Here is a 27,933-nt window from a genome sequence, read left to right on the forward strand (position 1 = left end):
TGAATATATTAATTTTGTTGCTTATATTTCATAATGAAAAAAGTTGTAGATAAATATAAGCAACAAAATTAATATATTCATTTTGTTTTTACATGTTTTGGACTGTAAAGATACTTTGTAATTTCGGTTAGGGTCAGAATCTGTTTAAGTTTGTGACCAAAGTGTGATATCCGATAATCCTGGATTGATCCCTTTTAATTTTTTACCCTTTTGATAATTAACCATGCCTGGATTCCTGATCTGTTTGTACCTGAGGCCTTCCTCTCCAATTGTACTTTAGTAGCTCCTTGACGATGTCTGAATAAGACGAAAGCGCTTGGATTCCTGACTATCATTTCCGTGGTATTCGCTATATATATATATATATATATATATATATATTATATATATAGATATATGAATAATTATCACATCGAACCTTGATTCATTTTATATATCTTCGAGCTACAAATGTCCTTTAATATCTAAATTCGCTCTACCTCGGAATTGATATATTTTCATATATGTACCGAAGGGGAATTTTTTAGTTGATAATAATTTCGTTCCCCATGGGATCGAACCACCGTCCAAGTGGACGGGAACGAAATCAGGAAAGACTGATTGGATAGCGTCACTGTCTATCCAAGCGCTTTCGTCTTTATTAAGACATCGTCAAGGAGCTACTGAAATAAACAATAAAAATAATAATAATGAAAAACTACGTTCTGCAAGACGAGGCTAATAGTGTTGAAAGGAACTAGGGAATGGAATTAGGGAATGAAATTAGGAATGGAAATTAGGGAGCGAAATCGGAGAATGAAGGAAACAAGAGCAGTATATCAATAAAAAAAAAAAGTAAGAAGAATAACCGTAGCAAAAAGCAGCATTTCTCGGAAATATCTGTAATTTTTCGGGGTTGATTTTGTAGCAAAAAAAGGGATAATAGAGAATTAAAATAAACATTTTGAAGTAACGTAAAGTAAAGTTAAACTAAATAATGAGTAAAGTAAACAATTAAGGGAATAAAGCTGTGCACCTCGTAAACAGTGTAGTGTGCCCGCAACTGTGTTTGTGGAGTGGGCGCTTAGGAACCAGGCATCAGGCCAATGTTGACTTTTCTCCAACCGAATCGAAGAAATGATGAAAAGATCAGGACAGCATATGGTATAGTACCACATATCTTTAAGAGAACACAGGGATGGAGTGTATGACCCAACAAAGACAGAAATTAAACTCATGGAAGAAGTCAATATAACTGAAGAAGATGCAAAAAATCAACTCTAGTAATTGAAGGCAAACAAAGCACCGGGGCCAGACGGAATGAAGCCAATTCTGATCAAACTATTCGTACAAAGTACCAACCTTCAAAGAGAATTGGCAGAATGTATAAACAGCATAGGGTACTGAAAGGCAGGAAATCACAGAGCAGCTGGTTTAAGTAAAAAACAACACTTACACCCAAGAAACAACACCCCACTGTTAGAGATCTTAGGCCAATTGCACTAAAAAATGCATCATAAAATTTTCATGGGAATCTTGAAAACCAAAATAGAAAAGCATATTAGATATATGGGAAAAATTAATGAACTGCAATCAGGCTTTACCACACAAAGAAGAGGAACTGATAATTTGCATATCTTATAATATTGCATACAAGAAACGTATAGAAGAAAGACCCATTATTTGTTGTGTTCATAGACTTGCCAAAAACGCATTTGGACGCAGTTTAGGAAAGGAAAAAGCTCATAGAGGTCATGATGAAATATAGGCTGCATGCGAGGTAATAAATGCAGTTGCAAAGATATATACAAATGATGTAACAAGTCTATTCCTTAACAATACAGAACAAAAAGAGCTCAATGTAACTAATGGAATATTGGGTCAGGGTTGCAGTGGCTCGATCATATTCTTTCTGCTAATAACCTACATGCTAATAGAAAAACTAGATAATACAACAGAAGGTTTTAGAAATGAAGTTTTGAGGATTGTGGCACTATTATATGGAGATGATGGTTACCACTAGGACACGTCCCTGAAGAAATAACAAAAGCAATAAAAACCCATATGGAAACAGCGAGCGAATGTGGCCTAAACATAAACAAAGACAAGAGCAATATATGAATATACAACGACTGGTATAGTATCGACGACGTGGAAAATATGGAGCACATAGAAGGAATAAAAATAGTTCAGCAGATAAAATACCCATTGGAGTGACAGTCAACAACATGAAATACAAAAGCTTAAGAGAACAGATAAATTTGGCCCAAATGCAAAGGAAAAAAAGGCAAATATGGCTAATGCAGTCAGCAGTAAAAGCTGTAGCAGGGTAGAAATAGGAAAATTGTATTGGAAAGGATTAGCGATGCCATCCTTCATGTATGCCATGGAAGTCATGAAACTCTAAGACAAGAAAATCATCAATCAATTTCAGAAGGTAGACAATCAAGTACACAGAACAATTTTGAAATCGCCATCGTTACACGGCAAGTTTTGCGTTAAGATCTGAAATAAGAGATATGAAGAATAAACTATTCTATCCGAAAAATACACTTGATCGAGAGTGGTGGAAATAGGCTCCTATATGACATAACCAGGGATCAGTTTGAAAACAAGAAAAATCCCAGGATGATGCAGGTAAAAGAATATATGAAAGAACTAAACATGAACTTAAGTAAAATTGAACCAGTTAAAGGTAAACTGTTAAAAGCAATAATAAACTACTAGGACAGAAAAATATGGCAGAGAGAAATGAATGAAAAGTCAACATTAAGAATCTACAGAAAATATAAAGAAAACAAAAGAGAGGAAATCTGGGATGACAACACTGAAAAAACAATGCTGATCAATAGGACCAGACTAGGTACACTAGGATTAAATGATAGAAATAGGAGAAAAGGAGAAGATACAAAATGTTTATGCTGTGAGGGGGAAAAAATGAAAATTTAGAACATTTCTTACTTTGCTGTCCAGTATACAATGAGAATAGCAATAGGTATAGTTTTGTGCAGCAACCACATCAGGAAAATAAAGAGGAATTAGTAGCTAATATACTCTTATTGGTAGACCTACTGAGGAGGAAGTGGAGAATAGGAAAGAACTACTGAAAGAAATGTGTTATTTCAGAGAGAAGAAACTCAAACAAACACAAACAAGGGAGGAATGAAACAAGCAAGGGAGCCGTTTCAAACATATATCCCACCTATTACTACTATTACTGCTAGCGTAACTTCTATTCAAGCGTCTGTTTATCTTCTATAATAATTGTCTTCTTCATAATCTAGACAATTCTTGATTAATCGTAATAATTGGTAAATTACAAGGATAACCGATAATTGCTGTAATAATGTGAGTAGCAGATGTTCATAGGTTGTGGTATCATTCATTAGCTTCTAGAGTTAGCCTCCGTTAGTACTCCTAGGTTACCCTATAGACCGTAGCCTTCTATGGGGTCTTAACCTAAGACTATCCAAATGAAATGAGTTATATTTTATGATATCTCAATAATTTACGCATAGGCTAGTGTTAGGCTTAAGCTATTGGTAATTTTCTGTAGAATCTCATTTACTGTAGGCTACAGGATGCCTGTAGCCTAGGCTAGGTAGGTATCCTGTATCCTGGCCTACTTTATCCTAAGACTGTCTGGTTTAGTGATTACTGTATGATTTATTAATGGTTTCACGGAAGGTTTCGGTACAGCAATTTAACCTACAACCCTATAGCCTAGGCTAGGCTATAGCCCTATGTCCTAGGTTGTTTTTTCAGTTGATCAAAGACGAGAGTAGAGGATCATTTAGGTTTACTACAAAATAACTGGTGCAAATTGTGTCGATCACTGATTTTTGTTGTTTCTTTTTAGGCTGGATATTGATGCAGCAGCCGTATACTGATCGCGATAGATATTGGTAAGGCTGTGAATTGCGCATGCGTCAATTTCAGATTTCCTACCGTACAAATAACATAGTTTAGTGGAGGTACGTCAGATTCTGTCAGTGGTGCCGTATTGTGCTATTGACTTGCTGTAGGTACGGCAGTTTGCTATTCATGCAGCAGTTGCCGTACACTGTTGCTAAGAGCTAGTATAGGTACGGCATTAGAAGATCAGCGACAGTAGTAATAATAGTCGAACTGAATTGTTTTGCTGAGCATGTTCAATTCAAAATGTCAAAGTGAAGCATCATACTGTCATCACCAAAGCACCAAAACATTTTGACAGTAAATTAAAATATTAAAATCACAATAATACTTCGATTTTGACTATATACCTACGTGAAAAATAAAACTAAACTAGTCTGTGTACTTCAAATCTTCTTTAAATCTCCTCTGAACCTTGTGATAATACATCAGTTTTTGCCAAAAAGGAGATGTTTTCAGGGTTCAATGAGCTGAAAAAGGCAATAGACGCCTACAAAGAGTCAAACTTCCAGAAATTGTATATCCGTAAGACACGAACGATCAAATCGGCCCTGAAAAGAGCTCCAAAGAGGAGATTTAAAGAAGATTGAAGTTGTGCTCTACTGTATTCTTGGTGGTAAGGAAAACTACCAAAGTCGATCCTCTGGTAAACAGCCTAATCAGTTGTAAGTAGTCATCCAAATCAGGTCTATATTAACAGCATGTTTCCCATATTGGACGCACTACTGACTGCTGCACTAGCTTACTAGCTAGGTCTCAAATCTTTGAATCTTCTTTTCGGAGCTCTTTTCAGGGTCGATTTGATCGTTCGTGTCCTACGGATATACAATTTCTAGAAGCTTGACTCTTTGTAGACGTCTATTGCCTTTTTCAGCTTGTTGTACCCTGAAAACATCTCCTTTTTGGCAAAAACTGATGTATTACCACACAGTTCTCGTTGCTCTGTCGCTATTTTCTTGCCGTCACTGATATGCCTGAGGCAGTAAGCAAGGGTTCGCGCATGCGCAATTCACAGCTGTACCAATATCTATCGAAATCAGGATACGGCTGCCGTACCAATATCCAGTTCGTTCTGTTTACAGGTATTCTCCTACTTACGGTGGGGTTAGGTTCCAAAAAACCCATTTTTAAACATCTAACTCACCTGGTAGTTATATATATAGCTTACGTCCCTGATGTCACGGCAGAATTTCAAAACTCGCGGCAATCGCCGATTGGGTAGTCAGGTGCACCACCTGTGCGCCCTCTACCCAGGTACGGGGAACCGTTCCAACTATTCCTCAGATCTTCCATGCCGCCGCATCGGTGACATCGTTGGAACTTTGCTCGCTTAGCCCGTGTTTTTTGCAGTTATTTGGTGAAGTACACTTTGGCTTTGGCTTTCGCTTGATTGACCTGATTTGGAAAGGCGAGGTTAGAGTGTCTTCTTCGTCGTCGGACGACGCAGTTCCCAGATGGGGCTGGCGTCTTACTTCGAAATTGAGACCCCTCAAAAGACAATATCTGGTAGAGCAGCGTCAGGAGACGACACCGCAAGCCCCAGGATGTAGTCACTGGAGCAGCCCGGAGCAGTTCCCTTCCAACTCCGATGTTTGCTCTCCTACCAAGCTAAGACGCAAGATGTCGCACAGGCGGCCATCGTCTTTGGTAGGAGGCAAGGAAATATTGGACGATGGGATGCCTTCGGTGCATGCTCCAACTCCGGAGCGCTTCCCTTCCAGTTCCGATGCTTGCTCTCCTACCAAGCTAAGACGCAAGATGTCGCACAGGCGGCCGTCGTCTTTGGTAAGAGGCAAGGAAATATTGGACGATTGGATGCCTTCGGTGCATGCTCCAGCCCCCTTCGGATTGGCACTCGTCTTCGGGACGTTTGTCTCAAACCGAACATGACGAAGAGAGAGAAATTGATGTTGCGGCTTCCCCAGTCTGTCCCCAGCAGCAAGAAGCTCCGCAGATTGCTTTACTGCAAGATATGCAGCAGAAACTCTCTTTCTTAATGCAGTCTTATCAACCTGCTATGAACAAAGACGAACATATTCCTCCAGCTCAGGACGTTCCAGGAGCTGTGAGTCGTCCTGAGGATTCGTTTGACGTATGTCGCACAGGCGGCGAGCGTTCAGCAAACGACCTCAAGGGGTGGCAGAACAGCAAACGTCAAAAGCTTGGACTCCAGGACGTCCGAGTAGCTGGACGCCAAGTCGTCATACCTCAAAAAGCTGGACGCCAGGACGTAGAGTGTCAAGGTTTTGAACACCAAGACAACAGACGTCAACAGGCTGGATGCCAGGACGCCAGAAGGCGAGAAATTGGACCCCAGGACGCCGAGCGTCAAGATTCTGGACGCTAGGATGTAGAGCGTCAAGGTTTTGAACACCAAGACACTACATAGACGTCAACAGGCTGGACGCCAGGAGGCGAGAAATTGGATGCCAGGATGCCGAGCGTCAAGATTCTGGACGCCAGGACGCTGAGCGTCAAGAGGTTGGACGCCATGACACCAGGCGTCAAGAGGCTGGACGCCAAGATCCCAGGTGTCAAGAAATTGGAAGCCAGGATGACGAACGTCAAGATTCTCAACGACAGGGCGCCAGGAGTCAAGAAGCTGGACGCCAGGACGCCAGGCGTCAAGAACGTGGATGCAAAGATGCCGAGCGTCAAGTGTTTGAACATCAGGACGCCAAGCGTCAAGAAGTTTGACGCCAGGAAGCCGAGCGTCAGGATTTTCGGCGCCAGGACGCCAGGCGTCAAGAACATACTTTGGAAGCGCCGACGAAACGTGACATCACTACTTCTGTTATGGATCGATCGGAAGAAGGGAATAATGACATCCCCCCTTCTCTTTTTGATCCGATGGAAGACTTTTCAGACGAAGAGGATCAGAAAGATCTACATCCTTCGTCAGACTTGAAAAGGCTTATGAAGGTTTTCACGGAACTTTTTCCGGAAAACTTTGTTCCAGCTGCCCCTCGTTCCCCGCCTTCAGAGTTCACGCTAGGGAAGGCAGCTAAGAAGTCCAACTTTACGAAGATGGTTTGTTCCGATACGTAATACAAACCATCGGTCCTTTAACAATAGGAAGTAGCTAGCGGCAGCTGGAACGGTCGTAAGCTTCGAACAAGGGGAGAACGGTAGTTAACTGCTTGTCCGACGCGCGACTGGGAGGTAAACAAATCACTTTTGCTTTGCTTTTGGCGGCGCGGGTGTGAAGGACGTGTTCGTCATCGCTCTCTGCCCGCTTCATCGTCGTATGCTTTGTTTATATTGTGTTTTCTACTAATGGTTTGTTTGACTTGAAAATGAAACTGTAAGTACACTGTTTTCATTTTCATTACTTAATTATGAACCAACATGGAGCTATCGCCGTAGATGCGGCGATTTCCTCTCTTTTCATGAATTGAACCCTTGAATTATGTCTCGGTGCCAAGGGCGGGCGCGCTCGCGCCGAGTCATGTATTTTGGGTGAAAGTGTGTAATTGAAAAATGTAAGTACTCTTTTCATTATATTTTTGCCCTGTGTGTTCGTTGCCGAGAGCGTGATTGCGCTCGGCACGAACCTCTTATTTTGTATGATAGAATGCAATGAAAGTGGATTCGCAATTGCAGTATTCTTTTCATTTTCATTTTTTTATTTGCATCAATTTTAATTTGGATCAATTTTCGCTCTTACCCGGGAATTGATCCTTACGATTATTTTCTGTGAAAGTGAAATCGCAAGTGCAGTATTCTGTTTCATTTTCATATATATTTTATGATAGCATCATATTATTATGGATCAAGTTTCCGCTCTTACCCGGGAATTGATCTTTTCCCCTTTAAGTTCTATGAAGTGAATCGCAAGGGCAGTATTCTGTTTCCTTTTCATATTACTTTTCACTGCTGTGCGGGGGTAGGGGAAGCGAAGGTCTGCCAGGAAGTCGTCGGAAAGCTCTCCCGCGACTCCCTTGGTATCCGATTCTTCGTCTTCTTTCCTGCCCCCCTGCTCAGCTTCCTCGTTGTATTTTGTATTTGGGGTCTTCCTTGCGTCGGGGTGTGGCAATGTCTTCCCCTGTGCGTGAGGGAACCCCTCTTACTAATCTATCTGTGCTACCGCAGGTGCTACATCCGTGGGAGACGACCTTGGACAGGTATGGACCACCGCGGCGGCAGGGCGTGCCTAGCATCCACGGGCTGCTGCAGCGTCTAGCGAGGTCTGGGGCGGTCTCCACTACTACCTCCACGGCCGCTTATGCTGCTCCCCCCCGCCTGGTCTACACTCCCCATGCTGTGTCGGTGACGCTGTCTGCCGCTACTAGGGCCGCCGCCATACCGAGGGGGGTTATGCTGCCGCTGCCTGTTTTCTTCGTGTTGCCTGCCCCAGACTTCCGCTGTTCCAGCAGCTCGCCCCTGGACCGGCCGCCAGTACCCAGGTTCCCGCTGGCTGCCGATGATTCTACGAGGCGATGGCTGGGCCTGCCGTACCTGCCGCTGATGTGATTCCCGCTGCTGGCTTGGCTGTCCCTTCTGGGTCTACCACTGCCGCTGTTCCTGCCACTCCTGAGCTGGTTGCTGTTCCTGTCGCTCCTGGTTCCTGAGCCTGTCCATGCTGGTCCTGCCCACGGTGTGTCTTCCCCAGTCCCAGGTCCTTTCGGACAGGTGCAGTCGGGCCGTGTTGCTTCGGCAATAGCCCTGGCTCCGGCCTGGATGGAGGACCTGACGACTGTCCTGCGTGAGCTGACGAGGAAGAGGAAGAAGAGGAAGGTGTCATCTTCGTCTTCATCGTCTGCTGCTGCTTCTTCCCCTTCGACTTCTAAGGCCCATAAGCCGAAGAAGAAGAAGGCTGCCTTTCCCCCTAAGAAGTCTCCTTCGGGAACTTCTAAGGGCCGTCCCACCCTGGTGGGACGGGGGGTCCTTCTGTGGTCTTCCTGCTCCTTCGGGAGCCGGGGCCCGTCTCCCCTTCCGTAAAGAAGAGATAGACGGGGACCAGAGGAGTACCTGTTAGCACTGGTACTTCCTCGCCTGGTGCTAGCGGCGATGCCGCTACGCCAGGTTCCGGCTCGGTCTCTCGTTCGCGAGAGATCCCGAGTGTACGTTCTCCCTCGGGAAACCGTGCAGCCAAGTTTTGGCGCCAGAGTTCGCTCGGCGCCAAGACGCGGCACGGAGCAGAAGGCTGGTGAGAGCCGCTCAGGTGACTCTCGCCAGGCCAGCGGCCGCTCTTGCAGCGACCAGCTGGTAACCGGGTTTCCCCCCATAAGAAGGCTCCTTCGGGAACTTCTAAGGGCTCGTTCCACTCCCGTGGGACGGGGGGTGTTCTTCTGCCGGTCCTCCTGCTCTTTCGGGAAGAGGGCCCGTCTCCCCTTCCGCAAGGAAGAAGAAGACGGACCAGAGGCGTACCGACTACCACCGGTACTTCCTCGCCTGGTGTTTGCGCCGCTGCCGCTACGCCAGGTTCCGGCTCGGTCTCTCGTTGCGCGAGAACTTCGAGTATACGATCTCCCGCGGGAGAGCGATAGCCAAATTTGGCGCCAGAGTTCGCTCGGCGCCAAGTACGTGGCACGGAGCAGAAGCTGGTGAGAGCCGCTCATGTGACTCTCGCCAGACCGCGGCCGCTCTCGCAGCGACCAGGCTGGTAACCCTGGTAGACGTGACTGTCTGACCAGCCACGAGCTGGCTGGGAAGAGGTTCCCTCGTTGGTGCCAGCCTCGGCTGGTACCAGCGGTATGACGCGCCGCGAGGACACGCACCGGTCTCACCGCGACAGTGGTCTCTGCAGGTCTCCTGACCGCCGCTCCACAGGGGATCCGGGCGGATAGGGGGACCAGCAGCAGCTCCTCTGCACCTCGAGATCGGGGCCGCTGTTTCTTGGTCCAGCCGTTTCCCTGGGAAACGGCTCGACTAGGCCTGCAAAGTGGCGATCTGCGCTGCAGCCCTCCAAGCCCGCTGGTTCTGCCAGCGAGCGAAAGAGGAGCGTCATGTCTTCCTCTCCCGTGCCTGCCAACTTCCTCGGTTTGCACCAGGAAGAGCGAGGCATAGAGCGGGGTGATCGTGAGGGGCATACCCCCGCACGATCCCGTCACGACGCCGTAAGTACCAGGTACGATCTTCGGTTGGTTATGTCTTTCTCCCCTGCTTTGATTGAATACCAACCGCCGCAAGTGGCAGGAGGAGATCGAGAGGGGTCTATCGCAGTTCCTCCTCCTTAAGGGGGAGGTTCTCGGAATGCTCTTGTTCGAGGGGCTTGACGGTCCTACTCTGCAAGATGCTATGACTTCCGAGATCCAGAGGAACTTTGTCGAGGTTATGGCGCTGATTCGTCAGCGCAACGACCTCGGGGAAGGATTGCCGCTCCCACCAGCAGAGCCCACGTCTCTGCTCGAGTCGTTTTGGGGCCCGAGAGGGAACCCAAACCGACGGTGGGTCTGCCGCGATCGGAGCTTGCCGATTCTGTCTTGAACCAGAGTCTCTCGTCTCCGGACAAGAAGGCTCTCTCAGTTCTGGCCGGTCGATCAAGCTACTTCCACCTCCTCTACTGCGACAGCGGCGTTTTTCTACGTGTCTTCGGACACCGTATTTAAATACTCCTTCGGTCCTCCTGCGAGGTTTCGACCTCGACGAGGACTGGAATGAGTCAGAGGACGGTATCGGCTCTCTCCTGTCAGGTGTCGATCAGCCCCACCCAAACGACGTTCACAGTGGCGGCAGACCCTTACCTACAGTGAGAGTTCGTAACCCTCCTCGGGAAAACGTTTTCTTCCTGACGATACGTTTTCCCAGACTCTGAGAGGCCATCACGCAAGGCGATGGCTGCTCCTACTCTTCTCCAACTGCTAGTTCCACTGGGAAGGCGAGCGAGTATCCAATTCCTCCCCCATTCCCTCTTTCCTTACGGCTACGAAGAAATGGGAGTGGGATCCTACAGAGATTTCTCTGTAGGATTCCACGTTGGGGACTGCGCTACCGGGGGACCTTCGGGTCCTACCTGACGTAAGTCCTGGTCGTTGAGGAGGGATCCTGCCCCATTCTCGATTTCTACGGGAATCGAGAGGACCACCAGCCGATATCGTTTGACGAATTCGGTGTCGAGTTTTTACGATCTCCCAAACACTTAGGAGAGACCACGGTCCAAAGTGAGTGAGACGAGAATCACCGATAATTGTTACACGATAATCGGGAACCTCGCCTATGCTCGAATTCCTGGAATTTCTAGCATTGGGAAGAAGACTGCTGCTGAAAGAAGACTATCTCACAGTAGGCGACCAACCTGGAATAGAGAAGAACGGACGGGAACATCCAGTTTGGCTTGAACTATCGTCTTAGTTATTCTGTTCACCATTGAAGCTTTCCTTTGAGGAAGACTTCTCCTTCACTCTCTTTTGATAGAGATCGAAGGTGGTCATCTCCAATCCTTATTTTGTTTTCTTGAAGGAAAGAATTTAGGATGGAGATCGTGTTCAGAATCCTACAAATACTACGTATATTAACCTCGCGACATGATTCTGCTAAGCAGTTGAATTGTCCGAGGGGTAGGCGCATATCCTAGATTACTCTACGGATTGCAACTTAGACGAGGAGTATTCTAATTGAACTGCAACTCGGGGTGGGGTTGCCTGCAACTTCCCAGGAGTTCCAGTTTCAATTTTATATACTTATGGTTTTGTCACGACAACACCATTTCAGCTTTTGTATTTACGAAATTCGTTTCGCTCCTAAATATAATTGCTCGAGCATATCTTTTTATGCTCGGTGGTTCTAGCCGAACGCATTCCTTCGTGGAAAGGATTACTTGGCAACTCAGGATGACGAGTCAGCGACAGCTACTGCGTATTGAATTGCCCAAGGCATTTCAGTACCAGTTGCCGCCTCGAGATGCACGGTTGGTTATGTCTTTCTCCCCTGCTTTGATTGACTACCGAACCGTATCTCTGCCCAACAATCACGGACTTAAGTCTCTGATTAACGGGATTCTCGACATGAATGAAGACCATCTACTGCTGTGACGCTCGAATTCATGCCTTCAGTATTGCGAGAATTTACAACAGAGATATCTCTTCGACTTTCATCTTTCTGTTTACCGCACGGTAACAGAATTCTGTAATAGTCTCTTGCTGCATCGCACTGCGATAATGCGAATGATTTTTGCGGAATCTGAGTTTGTCCTCAAAATATCTCGTATTCGTAGGTGTGCAATTATTCATTGTTCACCCCGGATATTAGCAGATGTATTGAAAGACAATCGCCTACTCCCACACCTACCAGCTCTACTTCCAAACGTTCAGCCCATGAGAAGCAGTTCTTCAGGCGGCTGTCCCCTGTGTTTCATTACTGAAGAACGCCCCGCTTTCATTGCAACTACGACTTCTCACAGACAGCAATGAAATAGCGGTTAGCGTTTTCAGTCATTTGTAAGCACAGGTTATGAATCTTGAGAATCCTTCTCTCGATTCGTCTGTGAAGACGTAGGTTGCATTCAATGTCTACCTTCGTCTTCAACGGCACATAGTGTTGTTCCTCCTTAGCTAAGATTCAACAACTATGAGAATGTCTTGCCTTCAGGGACCTCGGTCTCTAGAAGGCAATTGACTTTCGCCTGTTGGGCACATGCCTTAAGAGAATAATCACCTCACCGTCCGGCATAGGTGACAAACAAATACACTATTTGTTTGGTCTCTCGGCATAACCCTTTTAAGGGCGAAAGTCACGTGACATACTCGGATGCTTGGACAACTTGCCTCCTATCGAACGCAGTCAGTCGGCAGCTGTCAGAGCGCCCGAGTCAGTTACGAACTACGCTGTTGACTTAGTTCAGTTGTTACAGAGCAATCATTACTTCGTTTTAATAGCTTGTCACAGTACCCATACCATCGACACCCACCATGGAGTGTCGGTGTCCTATCCACTACCGAGAACTTCGCTGCATGGGGATAGGAGGATGCGAGACTCTTCGTGGCAGACGGACAGACAAGTATCGGTACTGGACATCACCGAAGTCGAGAAGAGGGATAGGTCATGCGACTATTCCCTTCTTTTCCTCTGAGGAAACTGCATGACTTCTCCTGTGAAGTCAAGCATCCAGGGGATGGGGATCCGTGACGCTCGATTTCGTACCGAACTTCGTAGCGAAGACTCAGAACCCTTCGGTCCCTGACGATCGGTTCGAATCGTTCACAATCCCCTCCCTAATGGACTTCACTGCCTTCGATGCGAAGGAGATGCTGCTTTGTCCGCAAGAACTTCTCCTCGGCGCAGGTACTGAAGGCAGGGGTCTGGTCCAACCAGACCACATGCACCTCCTTCTACCTTCGGGATATTGCCCACAGGTCCTTGGATCTTTTTCCTTGGGACCCGTGGTGGCTGCTCAACACGTTGTGTAGCGAACCCAGACCCTCGCAGGCTGAACAGCATCGAGTCCTGGTGTGACCGTAAGAAAGGATGAGTGAATGAGAGTGTGACTGGCTCCTCTTCCCATCTTTTTCTTCCCCTCTTACCTGTGGTAGTAGGGACACGGTCGTCGCCCTGCTGGATAAGGACAAGATGCAGGTGAGCTACTCAACAGAGCCCCATCCTATCCCTTTCACTAGGGATAGGAGCGTATATCCACCACTTCCTCCAACAAGGGGGAGGAAGTGGATGCCAGCTTGAGACAAACCCATAATTTTATGATTGTCTCTTGCAAACAGGAACAAGTTCTTGCTTGCTGGTACGAAGAGATACGCTTGCCTCTCTCTTAGTACTTGGCCCAGAGGCCTGACCATTGATCCTGTGGTGCACACCCCGATCAATCGGACAGAGGCTTGGATCCCTCCCTCGCTCTTACGACCAGGGAGGCATTCCAGGGATGGACTTTGAGATTATGTTAATGATATTATCTCAAAGATTAATACAGTAATAGGATAGTAATTCAAGGTATATTTGAAGTAGGGCGGGTTCCTCCTCTAGAAATAGTGGTGCGTTGGGGGAGAGCTCATTCGCGAGACACTCCAAATGCACAAACCTCTGTAAAGGATTGTGCATCCAAAATCAGTGGTGGAGAGACCTTTCACCATCCTGATTCTGGCACAGGGTAGGGGAAGGGGGCAAGTCACAAGTGACTTGCACCTGCCTGTAAACACTAGCATCAGGTTTAGGTTCTTTGTTAAAGTACCTGTCTCTCCAGACAGAATGTCAGGAGTGTCTGAGAAGAGGTCCTCTGAGCAGTCCTCTTCAAGTGAGTTTTCGATCTTGGAGGAGATAGATGCACGGTAAAGATATTGTATTTTCTCGCCAATCAATGGCTTGTTCAACTTGCCCCAACTCTCACTCGTGTTCACACGGAAAAACCAGTTCTGTGGAAAGGAACACTCCATCTGGCGGGCGAAAACATCTGCTCTTTTCAGAAGCATTTTTTGCCGAAGCAGAGGCGTTTTGATGGAGTTGAATTGCCATCATTACTGCGGCTTGATGATCTTATGCAAGTCGCCCCCTTCCTGCTGGTTCTGCCAGCAGGGTGGACAAGAATATCCAATCCTTCTCTCCCATTCCCTCTTTTTTCTGGTTACACAGGGATGGGTGAGGCGAATAAGAGGAACTCTACGGAAATTTCTCCTCAGAGTTCTACTGCGAGGTCCTATGTTCCTGGTTTGGTCGTAGGATCTCACTGGACGTATGCCCAAGCTATGCATGATGGATATCGCTCAGGAAGTATTACTGATTTGTTGTTTAATTTATTGTCAAGTTTGATATTGTTTGCTGTAGAGTTGTTGTGCCTGTGCTGTTAGGTTTGTTGTGCTTATGAGTTTCTGTTGAGTTATATATGAGTTGCTGTAGTTGTGAGTTGCTGAGGGTTATTTGTTGGTGAGCTGTTGTGATTTCTTGATGCTGTTAGTGTGTGTGTGTGTGTTGGCGTGTTATATTGTTGTTTTTTCTGTTGTTAGTGATTGTTTGTGTAGTGGTCTTTTGTTGTGGTTGTTGTCCTTGTTTGGTTGTTTGTGTTACGATGGCCGTATCCAGTGGACAGTGCAGCTCCTCAAGGTCTTTGCCCATAGGTCCTTTGAACCCCTTTTTCCTTGGACCTGTGGTGGATGCTCAACAAGTTGTGTTTGCTTACCTGGCTCCTTCAAGAGGACAAGTTGTATCTTGCCTATGGTGTGCAGTTCTAGAGGTAAGAAGGATGCAAGAGTGACCGGCCTCTTCCCCTCCTTCATCCTAGTCCAATCTACTCCTCTTCCTTCAGGTTGGGGACAGGACTCAAACTTGCCCTTGCTGGTTGGGCGTTTGATGCGGTAAGCCTACACATCATAGAAGCCATCCCACTCTTTCTTTTAGCAAGGGGTGGAATGATCTTTGCATTAATACTTCCGACTCTTGATATTCTTTATGGAGTTATGGGAGTTCCATTTGACAACGGCCTTGAGAGAGAGAGAGAGAGAGAGAGAGAGAGAGAGAGAGAGAGAGAGAGAGAGGGCATAATTGGTGTATGGATGGTTGACGATTGAATTGGCTGTTGGTGAGTTCTGGGTTGTCTGCTGGTGCAGCTGGAGTTAGTTGTTAAGATCAGAGTTTTGAGTCAGTCTTGAGGCAGAATCTGTGATGTTCAGTAGTATCAGCAGTGGTCTGTGAAAGCATTGAAAGTCAGTTAAGTTGTGTGCTATTGATTTGTTGTTTAGTTGTTGTTAAGTTGATATTGTTTGCTTTGGAGTTGTTGTGCCTGTGCTGTTAGGTTTGTTATGCTTGTGAGTTCCTGTTGGGTTATATGCGAGTTGTTGTGGGTGAGGGTTGTTTTGGAGACAGTGTTGGTGGTTCTTGGTGTGTTGTTGTTGGTGAGCTGTTGTGATTCCTTGGTGTTGTTAGTGGGTGTGTGTGTGTTGCCTTTGTATGTTGTTGTTTTTTGTGGTAGTGATTGTTTGTGCAGTGGTCTTTTGTTGTGGTTGTATTCCTTGTTTGTTGTTGTGTTGTTGAGTTGTGGTTGTGTTCCTTTTGGTTTGCTGTGTTGTTGAGTTGTGGTCCTTGGGTGTTGTTGTTATTGTTGGGTTGTGGGGTTGTGGTCCTTGGTTGTTGTCTTCGTTGTTGTTAGTGTAAAGAGGAAAGTGTGACTGAGGGTGAGTTTGGCAGCTGGATTGGTTAAGTTTATGTTGGGGGCGGGGGGATTTTGCTGCTTGTTTTTTAAGCTTGTGATCCTGCCACATCTTCACAGCCCTTTTTCAGATGAGCTACGATTCCTCACTCATTTTGAAAAAGGCCAAAAGTCTGACTCTTGATCTTGCAACTCTTACACTCCAATCAGTTTGTCAGAGGAAAGGCACTCCTTCTCGCTCTTCTGACCAGAAGGAATTTCATACCTAGGTGTGCTGAACTCCAGTCATTTCTAGAGACTCACTCAGATTCATCCCACCAATCAGTGAGTCTTCCTAATGTAAAGAACCGAGGGTTTGTATATCATGTAGGAAAAAATCAAAATTTTTTTTTAAGTAGGTTGTATTTTTCCTAACTATACAAACCTGAGGTCATTTACATTTATGTCCACCTCATGCCACCCCCCAATCTGAAACCTGGGCTGAAAGGCAAAGTGGAGTGTTTACATCCAGACAGGTGGGTCTCCCCACCAACCGGACAGTAGTTACTGCCTAACCACCTTGTTCAAGAGTTTGTAACGGCCATGTTCCAACTCTGCTGTAAAGTAATTCCTAATGTAAAGGACCTCAGTTTTGTATAGTTAAGAAAAATACAATTTACTTTCAAAAATTGTGATTTTGGGTACACACACAAGTTTTTGAGGCTTAAATGAAATAAGAGATTTGTATATATGAAACATTGAAAATGCTCTAACATTCTGTACTATTTATCTAAAATCACTGACTCTTAGAGGATAAATTTGTAACCTGCGTTAGTTTTGATTTCACATAAGTTGAAAATTTTTGGGAATTGAGCACTTTCATTTAATGTTTAATGTTGGGTTTTTGCATGGATGTCCCTCCCTTTTCCTGTCGCGAAGTTTTCCCTAATCGTGCTTTGCATTCTGTTCTTGCAGAGGTCTCTTGGCTGTGGAAGTATCAGCGATGAATTCTCTAATCATCAAGTGTTTTGGAAAAGGAAGAGGATGGATTCTGTCTCTGAAATTGGGGATTTAGTCTTCGGGAAATTCTTCAGCTCCTCCAGTTGAATTCTCAGATATGTCGAATTATTTGTCCTTAGATTCACAGATTTCCAGATGAAATTCAGTTTTAGGGGATTATATTTAAAGTCTTGTGTTTAATCCCATTTTAAAATTCTATTCAGATATAAAATGAAACTTGTTTTGAGTGACTAATGGTTATGTATTAAAAAATTAACGATCTTCATGTTAATGATTTTTTGTCAGAAATATTTTGTAATGATAAGACATTTATAAGAATGATACCAGTCTGAGGGGGGCAATTTTGTAAGGAAGAAATTTCGAACTGGGCAGATAAAAGCATAGTATGTTTTAAGAATCTATCCTGAAATTTGTAACTTGATGGCACTGAATGCAACGTAGATTACAATAGAGGAACGAGAATGGTTAAAATGGCATCAGAACTTTCACCAGAATTGCCTTAGAAGAGCGAGATGGAAGATCCGTTATCAGACTCTCCAGTCGATCACGAAAACAGCCACAACTCTTTGTCTTTAGATCCGCTTGTGGAATTCAAGGCAGAGCCAGAAACAAGTGAGGGTTTTGAGGCTGACGTGAAGTATTCGTGCAGAGTAGAGATTGAGAATGACATTCTCAGCGGTTGTGTGGAGGAGGAGGAGACGCTTGAAGGTCCTCTCATAACTCAGGCAGAAGTCCCTGAGAAAAAGAAGCCTTACATCTGTGGGTATTGTGAAGAGGCCTTTGGCGACAGGTACTCCCTCAAACTGCATGCCGTGGCTCACGCTGGGGAGAAGAGGTTCAAATGCCCCGAGTGTGGGAAAGCCTTCTTCAGGAAGAACGACCTGACGAATCATGTGAGAACCCACACTGGCGAGAAGCCTTACACCTCGTGCGGATGTGGCTCGGCCTTTGCCGTGAAATGCCACTCACAACCACATGAGGATCCACTCGGGAGAGAAGGCGTTTGTTTGTGCTCAGTGTGGGAAAGCCTTTTCCGTCAGGAGCTACCTCACTAGTCACTTGAAAGGCCACGCTGGGGTCAGACCATTCAGCTGTAACTTGTGTGGCAAGGCATGTACTCATAAGAGCGATCTAACCAAGCACATGAAGGTGCACACCTGCGATAAGCCCTTCTCCTGTAGCATCTGTGGTAAGGCGTTCTCCCACAAGGGCGGCATCACCAGACACATGCGCACACACACTGGGGAAAAGCCTTTCGTGTGTACGGAATGCGGGAAATCTTTTGCCCAAACAAATGAGCTCAAGCAGCACTTTCGTACCCATACGGGAGAAAAACCATTTGCCTGCGACACTTGTGGTAAGGCATTTCCGCGGAAGATTGACCTCGCGACTCATGTCAGGGTTCACACTGGAGAAAAACCATACAATTGCAGCGTCTGCGGGAAGGCGTTTGCGCAAAAGAGTCATGTACTGAAGCACATGCATGTTCACACTGGAGAGCATTCGTGAGGAACTAGGGAAAGAGAATGTATTCAGCGAAATGGTCTTGAACAATCTTTCAATGCAGATGAAGGCTCTGTCAGTAATAATAGAGCTTATCCTTAGGAAAATGGTCTTGCAACACAGACAAGTACATACTCACTATCAGAAATAATTGTTCCACCGACAGAAACTGCGTTGCTTAATTCCAGATGAGGAACCTCACAGAACCTGCTTTAATACACCCCAGGAAACCCATTCCTTTGAGGTGATTCGGTGCTGTTGGCTGAATGTATTTTACAAGAATTACTATACAAATAATCCAAGGGAACCCCACTTTCTCGTGTTGCTGCAGAAGAAGATGACATTTAAATAATGCACCCCTTCCAGAGATGCAAGTTTAACAGTGTAAAGTCTGAACATCAGATTTCTATCCTCCTTTAAATTTCTATGTCAGATATACAAACTGCTTAGTCAGACCAGAAACCAAATTCTCAGAATACCAGAAAAAAAAATTTAATTGCCAAGCTAATAAAAATGTCAGAATAGACGTGGTTAAGAAATCTTTTGTTCCAACATCGCACAGAATTCCAGACATGTCATTCCTCAGTAGAAAGAGCAATAAGAGCATCTGCTTCCATTTATATGCTCATACTTCCAGACTGCAGTTTTTGCTTGCAAAAATCCTGTCCATTTTTAGAGCTTTATGTCAGCTACAGCGTGAGAGACTTGTCACTTATCAGATTGTCAGTTAACTTGAGGTGCTACTTACCAAATATCTTACAAAGTCCATTAAAATAAACTGGATCATTAACCTTTTTACAGAATTATATTAAACAAGGGTTGGACATTACTAGTCTTAAACTGTTACCCTATTCTTGAATCCACATTTGTTCCTACACGAAATACAAACCCTCGGTCCTTTACATTAGGAATTACTTTACATTGAAGCTGGAACATGACTGTTAAAACTCTTGAACAAGGTGGTTATGCAGTAACTACTGTCCAGTAGGCAGGGAGACCCACCTGCCCGGATGTAAACATTCCACTTTACTTTCGGCTATCTTCGAGTAAAGACATGAGCTTTTGCGAATTAGCTGTTAATCACGATTTCCCAGTGGGATTTTTCCTTAATTGTTTTGAATATATACTGTGTTTGATAATAATAATATACAAACCCACTTTTGTGATTAACCTTGCTAGCTGCCTTTCCCTTTGTGTATTAGGAGTTAGTGACAAGGGTGTATTTACACTCTTATCATTTACTCTCACCCTTTAATAGTAAGGGTGCTGATAGTATATTTATTTGACATTTATGTTTATGCTTTAGGGAAAATGTTACTGGGGGGGAATTTCGGAGATCGCTCTCGTGTTTTTGGAGATTTGCTTTTGTTTTTTCCCTGCCAGTATTCTTTCTTCTCCTTTGCCCTCTTTGCTTGCTTATCGGGTAAAGACAAGGATGGGGTGTGGTTGTGTGGTGTTGATATTTGGGGATCTCCTCTTGTTTCGGAGGGCAGTGCCTTTTGGTGCGAGAGGAGTATCCTTCTTTTTAATATTTTCTTTTTTCTGCAGGCTAACAGTGAGTGATAGTAAATTACAGGAGATGGTTAGATATCTTTTCATGTTAGCTATCCTAACCCTCGGAATTGTACCAGTGACTCATTAGCATCTGTGACATTGGTGCTGGAGTGTTTGTATGCTTCCCCTGCTGAAAATCATATTGTTTTGCTACTGTTATCCTGGAGTGTCATGACTGGACTGCATCTACACACCTGCCCTGTGATTATTAACTCTACTTCTGATGATGACTACACTTCATCCTGTAGAAAAATTCCTGTGGAAGTTGGCGAAGAAAAGGTGAGATAGAGGAGAGCTCGCCCGGTGTTGTCATCTTCCTCTGAATCATCTTTGCTGCCTCCCCCCTTTCAACTTCTAGGGCTGAACCACCGAAGAAGGTCGTTTCTCCTCCCATGGAGAAGTCTCGTCATGGGACTTCTAAGGGTCTGTCTCCTAGCCACGAGGAGACACTTGGGGTCTTCCGCTGGGTCTCCTGTCCATGGCATTAGACCCTCCTTCCCCCGTGCTACAGTAATCACAGGTTGATGATCTCAGGACAGGTAGACTGCCCCTATTCCTTACCTGGTCGCCCGACCCTCTCGATTTTGCTGAGAGGTATAAGGCAGACAGTGAGAATTCCAGGAGTATTTTTCTTTCGGAATTCGACTAGCATCAGTTGAGGTTCATTGTTGATGTATCCGTCTCTCCAGACAGAATGTCAGGAGTGTTGAAAGGGGGTTACTCTGTGCAGTCCTCTTCACGCAAGGTTTTGATCGGCGGAGAGATGGATGCATGGCAAAGATATTGTATTTTTCTCACCAATATCTTTGCCATGCATCCATGGCAAAGATATGGTGAGAAAATACAATATCTTTGCCATGCATCCATCTCCTCCGAGATCATTGTATTTCTCACCAATCAATGACTTGTTCAACTTCCCCCAACTCTCACTCGTGTTAACACAAATGAACCAGTTCGGTGGAAAAGAACACTGTCGGCGGGCCAAAATTTCTGCTCTTTTCTGAATAATTTTTTGCCGAAGCGGAGACGTTTTACTAGAGTTGCATTGCCATTATCATCATCACCGCAGTTTTCGTTTTGGGAACAACCAGTTTGGCAAGAACTAGTGTCTTCGGTATCCTGTTGTTAACATAGAAGTTTTCCTTTTGGGTCAGCCTTGCCTTCTCTCTCTTATTAGAGAATGAAGGTCTGTGTCCAGTCCTTATTCCTTTTCGTTCGAAGGATGAGGAAGGAATTAGGTTGGTGTTTGATCAAACAGGAGTCTTTGAATACAGGCAGTCTTCCCTCCCGTTACGACGGGGGTTCCGTTCTTGAGGCGCGTCGTAAGCGAAAATCGTCGTAAGCCGGAACGACACTTGGAAAATATGCCTTAAACTAAGAAAAAGTTAGAGAGACCTTACCTGTGTGACATGCAAGTATTGCATGATGTGTAGTGTGGTTATTTCAATGGCAAAGGATGGTTCTTGAAGGTATAACATTCTTTATTAAACTCTTGTGACACTATAAAGCACAATGTACTACACTTAATCCTTAGGTTAGATTATACACTAAACACTATATTATGCACTGTACACTACGTAGTACGTATGTAATCCTTTGGTAGATCCTGGAGTACACTAAAATCCAGTCTGGTAGCTCTGGAAGGTAAAAGTATAACACAATTAGTACAAAATACTACACAAAGTCCTGAATGCAATATAAATTATAGATATCAAGAGTAAAAGAGTTAATGTATGTAATTAATTCCTTACTTTTAGTTTATAATTCCTTACTTTGAGTTATCAAGAGTAAAAAAGTTAATGTATGTGAATTAATTCCTTACTTTTAGTTTAAAGTTGTCATCGCTATGTAACCCTGGATGCACAAAGTCTTATGTGGCCCCATAGCCTACATCATTCAGGGGGTTCTGGAATGTACAAAAAATAATAGTATGTCAGTAAGTACTCTATGCATAGTAAGTTACATACTAGTAATATGCCACACATACAGTGGGTTTAATATCACATAATATAACATGTATAAAAAACTTAGTTTATGTATGTTAATTATCCCTTAACACTTAGTTAAAAGTTTAAAGTTGTCGTGCTATGTAACCCTGGATGCACAAGTCTTATGTGGACCCCCATAGCCTACATCATTCAGGGGGGGTTTCTGGAATGTACAAAAATAATTTTGTCAGTAAGTACTCTATGCATAGTAAGTTTTTACATACAGTAATATGCACAATACAGTGGTTTAATATCACATATATAAATGTATAAAAACTTAGTTAATGTATGTTAATTTAATTCCTTACCTTTAGTTTTTAAAGTTGTCATGCTATGTTAACCCTGGATGCAACAAAAAGTCTTATGTGGCCCCATAGCCTACTCAGTCAGGGGGTTTGGAATGTACAAAAAAAAATAATTTTGTCAGTAAGTACTCTATGCATAGTAAGTTACATACAGTAATATTGCACCATACAGTGGTTTAATATCAAATGTACTGTTTTTAATATGCATGGTTTTTTGTAAATGATTTTTTTTTCGGTCTACACCCCTGATCAGCAGGGAGTGTACAGTAGTATGTAATTCCATGAGGGGACCTTGATCACTTATATCCCAGTTTGAGAGATCTGGTCACTTTTTTTTTTAGTATGTAGTATAAAACTTACTTAAATGTATGTTACTACTATGTATAATTCCTTACCTTTAGTACAGTAGTACATAGTTACAGTTGTCGTGCTATGTTATGTAGTAACCTGGACAAAGTTTTATGTGGCCCCATAGCCGCATCATGGAGGGGGTCCTGGTTTTCTGGAATGTACCAAAAAAGTATCAGTTAAGTCATGTTTAGTATGTTTAGTAAGTTACATCCAGTACCATACGTACAGTGGTTTATAACATGTACATATGTACATAATCAAACTTGGTTGGAAATTCCTGTAAAAAAAAGTTTATGTACGTATGTAATATGTACTACTGTATGTAAAAACCTTACTGTTCATACTTTGTTACACTACATGTTACATGTGATACGTATACTTTCCTGAAGGGTCCATCCAAAAATGGTGCTTCTACTTGTAGTTATCCCTGATGACACTTGTAGTAACAACCTGGAGTTGTGTGAAAAAAATGTTGGTTTTCTGGAAGGAAAAAGTAACAAAATTAGTGTACAAAATATACACTACAGAAAGTTTGTGAATGCAATATGTTAATTACTGTAGATATATCAAGAGTACTAAAAGAGGTTAATGTATGTTAATTAATTCCTTTACTTTTGTTTTAGTTTAAAGTTGTCGTTCAATGTAACCCTGGATGGACAAAGTCTTATGTGGCCCCATAGCCTACATCATTCATGGGTTCTGGAATGTACAAAAAATAATTTTGTCAGTAAGTACTCTATGCATAGTAAGTTACATACAGTGATATGCACCATACAGTGGTTTAATATCACATATAACATGTAGTATAAAAACTTAATTTAGAAATTCCTTACATAACTTACCAACTTTTAGTGAGTCTCAAAGCTGTTACCTAGGTTTGTGGGAGATGGAGGTGGAGGTGTAGAGCATTCATGATAAGGATGCATTCCAAACCTAACTTCAGTGTGCTTTATCACAGATAACAGGCTAGGATGATGGGCAGTCTGGAATGAAGAATTAATATTAAGGACAGTATGTAACCACTTAGGTGTACAAAATTTATTGTACGTTATGCAAACATTAAACACAACTAAGAATTCCTTACCTCAGCAAAATGAAGACATGTAGGCTATGTAGAGGTCTGGTTTTATGTAAGTCACAGGTGCATGCCAGTCTGGAATGATAATGTAATAGTACATATGATTATATAGTATGTATGTTACATACATAACATGGTTATTACATGTGTAATAATAAAAAAACATTAATAAAAAAAAATGTCCTTACCAAATTCTAGTGGTTGGCTTGCTTACTGGGATGGCCATATGGTACATGAGAGTGGGTGGCTGGGCTATGGAGTGGGATGGGCAGGTGCTTGGGAGTCTGGAATGATTAAAAAATATATAAAATGATAGTTACTACTACTGTAACTACTGCACATGTTATTACTGTTTGACATATGTATGTGTGTAATACGTATGTTCAATATAAAAAATGAAGAATTCTTTTACCTGAAGGAATGGAGAGGTGATACTACTCGTATCAACTGATTTGGGCTCTGGAGAGGTGATACTCGTATCAACTGATGAGGGAACATCTAGATCTGGAAAGAATGATAGGGTACATAAATATTATAAATGTGGATGTAATTGTAGCATATGTACACTTTTAATAAAATTTCTATTAGCAATTTATAAAAACATTTTATACAAATTTGTTAAGGATTCCTTACCTGAGTATAGGGCGAGGCATCAAAACCATGGAGGAAAGGCTCAGGGTCATCTGGGTCACTGTCACTATCAAAGGGGTCTGAAATGAAAAAAAAAATAATAAGGTTATGCAACATCAAAAACACATTGTACCACTATGTAAGTTAGTGTACGTATGTATGTAGGGTGTAAACAATTTCCAACATGAAAATGAGAAAAATGAAATTGCTTACCTGATTGTACACGTACAGGTGGGCGGGCTGATACAGAGGGTCCAGGTACAGGTGGGGGATCTGGAACTGTCACAGGTAGTACAGGGAGATCTGGAACTGTCACAGGTAGTACAGGGAGATCTGGAACTGTCACAGGTAGTACAGGGATCTGGAACTGTCACCACTTCTGCAATAAATTACAAATGATGAAATTAATGAAGTTACAATTTACTCTTACATTTAGTTGTTACATTAAAAAATTAACACATTTTATCATGTACAACTATGTAAACACATAAATTAGTAAAACAGTTCAGAATTCCTTACCAGGACCTAGGAGTGGGAGGTGGTGGTACTTGGAGACTTGTGAAAGAAAGTGTCAAGCTGGACTGCACACTTCTCTTCGTCTGCTTCTCCTTCAGGGTCTCCTTGTAGAAAGTCACCAAATCCATGATTCCTCTCTTGATTTTTGTCAAACCTAGAAACGTTTAGGGTCTTCTGCCTCAAAAGAAGCCAGGCTCTCTCCAGATGAGTAAAACCCTCTGACAAGCCTTCACAGTTAATGACCTGGGTTTTGGCTCTGGTGCCGCCTCCTCTTCCTCAATCATTTGTTGTTCAAGTTCAAGTAAGTCCTCTGCAGACAATTCCTCTCCATGGGAAGCCAGCAGCTCTGTTACATCATCAGTTCAAGATCTAGTTTCAGCCTCTTGCTTAGCCCTACGATCTTCCTCGTCACAGTCTCGACGTCTTCTGCCTGGTCAAAGCCTTCAAAACTGTGCACAAACTGTGGACACAGTTTCCTCCAGGCCCCATTTAAAGTGGTCGTCTTCACTCGTCCCAAGCACTTGCAATATTTTTCACTGCATCAGCAATGTTGTAGCCCTTCCAGAATTGCTTCAGTGTCAACTCCTTGTTAGCTTCTATGGCCCTCAAAGCAAAACGTATGGTCTTCTAAGGTAGTAAGCCTTGAAATTAGCTATTACTCCCTGGTCCATTGGCTGTATCAGCGATGTGGTATTTGGTGGGAGGTACACCACCTTCACATTAGGGTGCATGTCACTCAAATTTGAAGGGTGACCAGGGGCATTGTCCGGACTAAGAGGGCCTTAAAAGGCAGACCCTTCGAAGTCAATACCGCTCCACTGCTGCACGAAATGGTCATTGAACCAATCTTCGAAGACCATCAAGTAACCCAAGCCTTCTTGTTTGATTTCCAAATCACAGGAAGTTGACTCTTGAAAAATGCCCTTGAATGCCCTGGGATTCTCGGCCAAATACACCAGCAAGGGCTTCAGTTTCAAATCGCCACTTGCATTGGACCCAAACAGCAAGTCAGTCGCTCCTTTCCAGCTTTATGGCCAGGTGCTGACTTCTCCTCCTTGGAAAGGTACGTTCGAGTTTGGCATTCTTTTCCAAAATAATCCAGTCTCATCCACATTAAAGACTTGGTCAGCCGTGTAACCACCATCCTTAATTATCTCAGCCAAACCACCTGGAAACTTTCTGCTGCTTCGCTATCAGCACTAGCAGCTTCACCTTGCAGCTTCACATTATGCAAATTTGCACGAGCCTTAAAACGGTTAAACCAACCTCTACTCGCGGAAATTCACCACCAGCACTGCCTTCGCCAAACTTTTTCACTACTGCCTCATGCAGCGCTCTAGCCTTCTCCTGGATCACACTTAAGCTCACCGGAACACGTCGCTGGTTCTGGTCCTCCAGCCAGATCATGAGCAATTTCTCCATTTCAACAATGCTCTGGCTACGTGCTTCCTCGTTTATCACCGTTGACTTCATCGGTGCAGCATCCTTAACATGCTTCAGAATACGTTCCTTGTCCTTCACAATGGTTACCACCGTGGTCCTGCTCAAGCCTAAAGAACGGCCTATTTCGGTGTTAGTTTCTCCCTTCTCCGAACGCTTTACCACGTCATATTGACCTCCATCGTGATGACCTTCCTCTTCTTGGATGAACTATCATCGGAGGAAGTACTTTGGCGTTTAGGAGCCATTGTAAATTTGCAAAAATGGCAAGGAATTTCAGCAACGTCTTAGCACACAACCGACTGAACTTCAGGCAGACACGCGATTGAAGTGGAAGTCCTTTCGTATTGTTACGCTTGGCGTCCTCGACCGTCCGAGGTTCGTTGTTCGGTCAATTTACCATACAGTTTAATAGCGTTAATTAATTTATGCACCTCCGCTCAAAACTAGTTCTGCATATGAGGTATCGTTAAAAAGCATAACAAAACGTCGTAACCTTGGAATTTGTGTTGTAATCTAACCAGAACTTAGTTTTTGTTTTTTAATTATGTACTGGAAACAAGCATGATTTTTCATTATATTTGCGCTTTTGGACTGTTTTAAACTGCGCATCCCAAGCTAGTGTATTCATTCGCCCGCAAACTAGTTCCGCATATGCGGCGTCACTAAAAAAAATTCAAAAAATCAAAAAAAAAAAAAAAAAAAAAAAGACGAAAAAAAAAGTGTCAAAAATCATCATAACCTCAAAATTTTGTTGTAATGTAACCAAAAAACATATTTTTTTATTATATACTGTGCTAAACCTATAAAGGATTTTATCATAGCATGCGTTTTTTAAAAGCGTCGTTAACTCGGAGCGTCGAAAGCTGTCAGCGTCGTAACCTCGGAACAAGCGTCGTAACCCAGGACGGATTTTCCATTGAATATTTAAGAAAAAGCGTCGTAACCTCGGAACCTCGTAAGCCGGAACGTCGTAACCCGGGGACGCCTTATATTTATATATTCTCTTCATGACATGCATCTCTTATCAGAGCACTGACCAAGTAATAGGCACATACCTTGGGGTCATTTTCTTCAGGTGTGTGGACCTGGGATTACTAGTGCCTCATAATTATCCCGAAACTCAGCGTAGCCTTTCAGGCCTCCTGAGAGTTTACAGGTTTGATTTTGAAACATCCAGTGGTATTGTTTATACTAACAACACAAGAGCGGCATTATGACCGAACAAGACATTTTTCTTTTCCCCTCCTGTTTCGGTTTATACAATGTGGCTCAAGTGTACGCTTTAGTGCACTTGATAGATCTGTAAGTTGATATCATTCCAGTGTGGGAATGTGCTACCAGGCAACTCAGGCTACGGAGTCGAGTGAGGAGCGGGATATTGCTTTTTTCATGAGACTTTGTTCGTCTTAGTATTGCCTCTCCTCTGTTGAAGGTTGAATACTAATATGTACCTCTGGGCGGCATTTAATTCTTGTTTATTTTCCTGTCTCAAGCTCTGCGCACACCATTGCAAGAATTCTGCCCCATCACGGCTGACACCTCAGCCGCTGCGATGACTCAGAATGATTTTCTTCAGACAAACTCGTCAGTTTTGCCTTCTATATACAATTTCTCATTCATAAGGTGTTCAAACTATTTCTTTCATCC

The 27,933-nt window shown here is 43.7% G+C and overlaps 1 protein-coding gene across 2 annotated transcripts in view; it reads left to right on the forward strand.

Annotated features, from left to right (window-relative positions):
• Positions 1–3,147: 3,147 nt before the first annotated feature.
• LOC135222762 (gastrula zinc finger protein XlCGF8.2DB-like) overlaps positions 3,148–27,933 on the forward strand; it is a 98,086-nt gene continuing 73,300 nt past the window's right edge. The window contains exons 1-2 of one of the 2 annotated variants that reach the window (XR_010316327.1): positions 3,148–3,327; positions 16,874–17,839. The gene's annotated coding sequence lies outside the window, so the exon portion shown is untranslated. Of the gene's footprint in view, positions 3,328–16,873; positions 17,840–27,933 lie in introns of those variants that run through there. The other variant, XM_064261015.1, reaches the window with a different exon arrangement.

This window comes from Macrobrachium nipponense, chromosome 8, assembly GCF_015104395.2.
Source record: "Macrobrachium nipponense isolate FS-2020 chromosome 8, ASM1510439v2, whole genome shotgun sequence".
NCBI lineage: Eukaryota > Metazoa > Arthropoda > Malacostraca > Decapoda > Palaemonidae > Macrobrachium > Macrobrachium nipponense.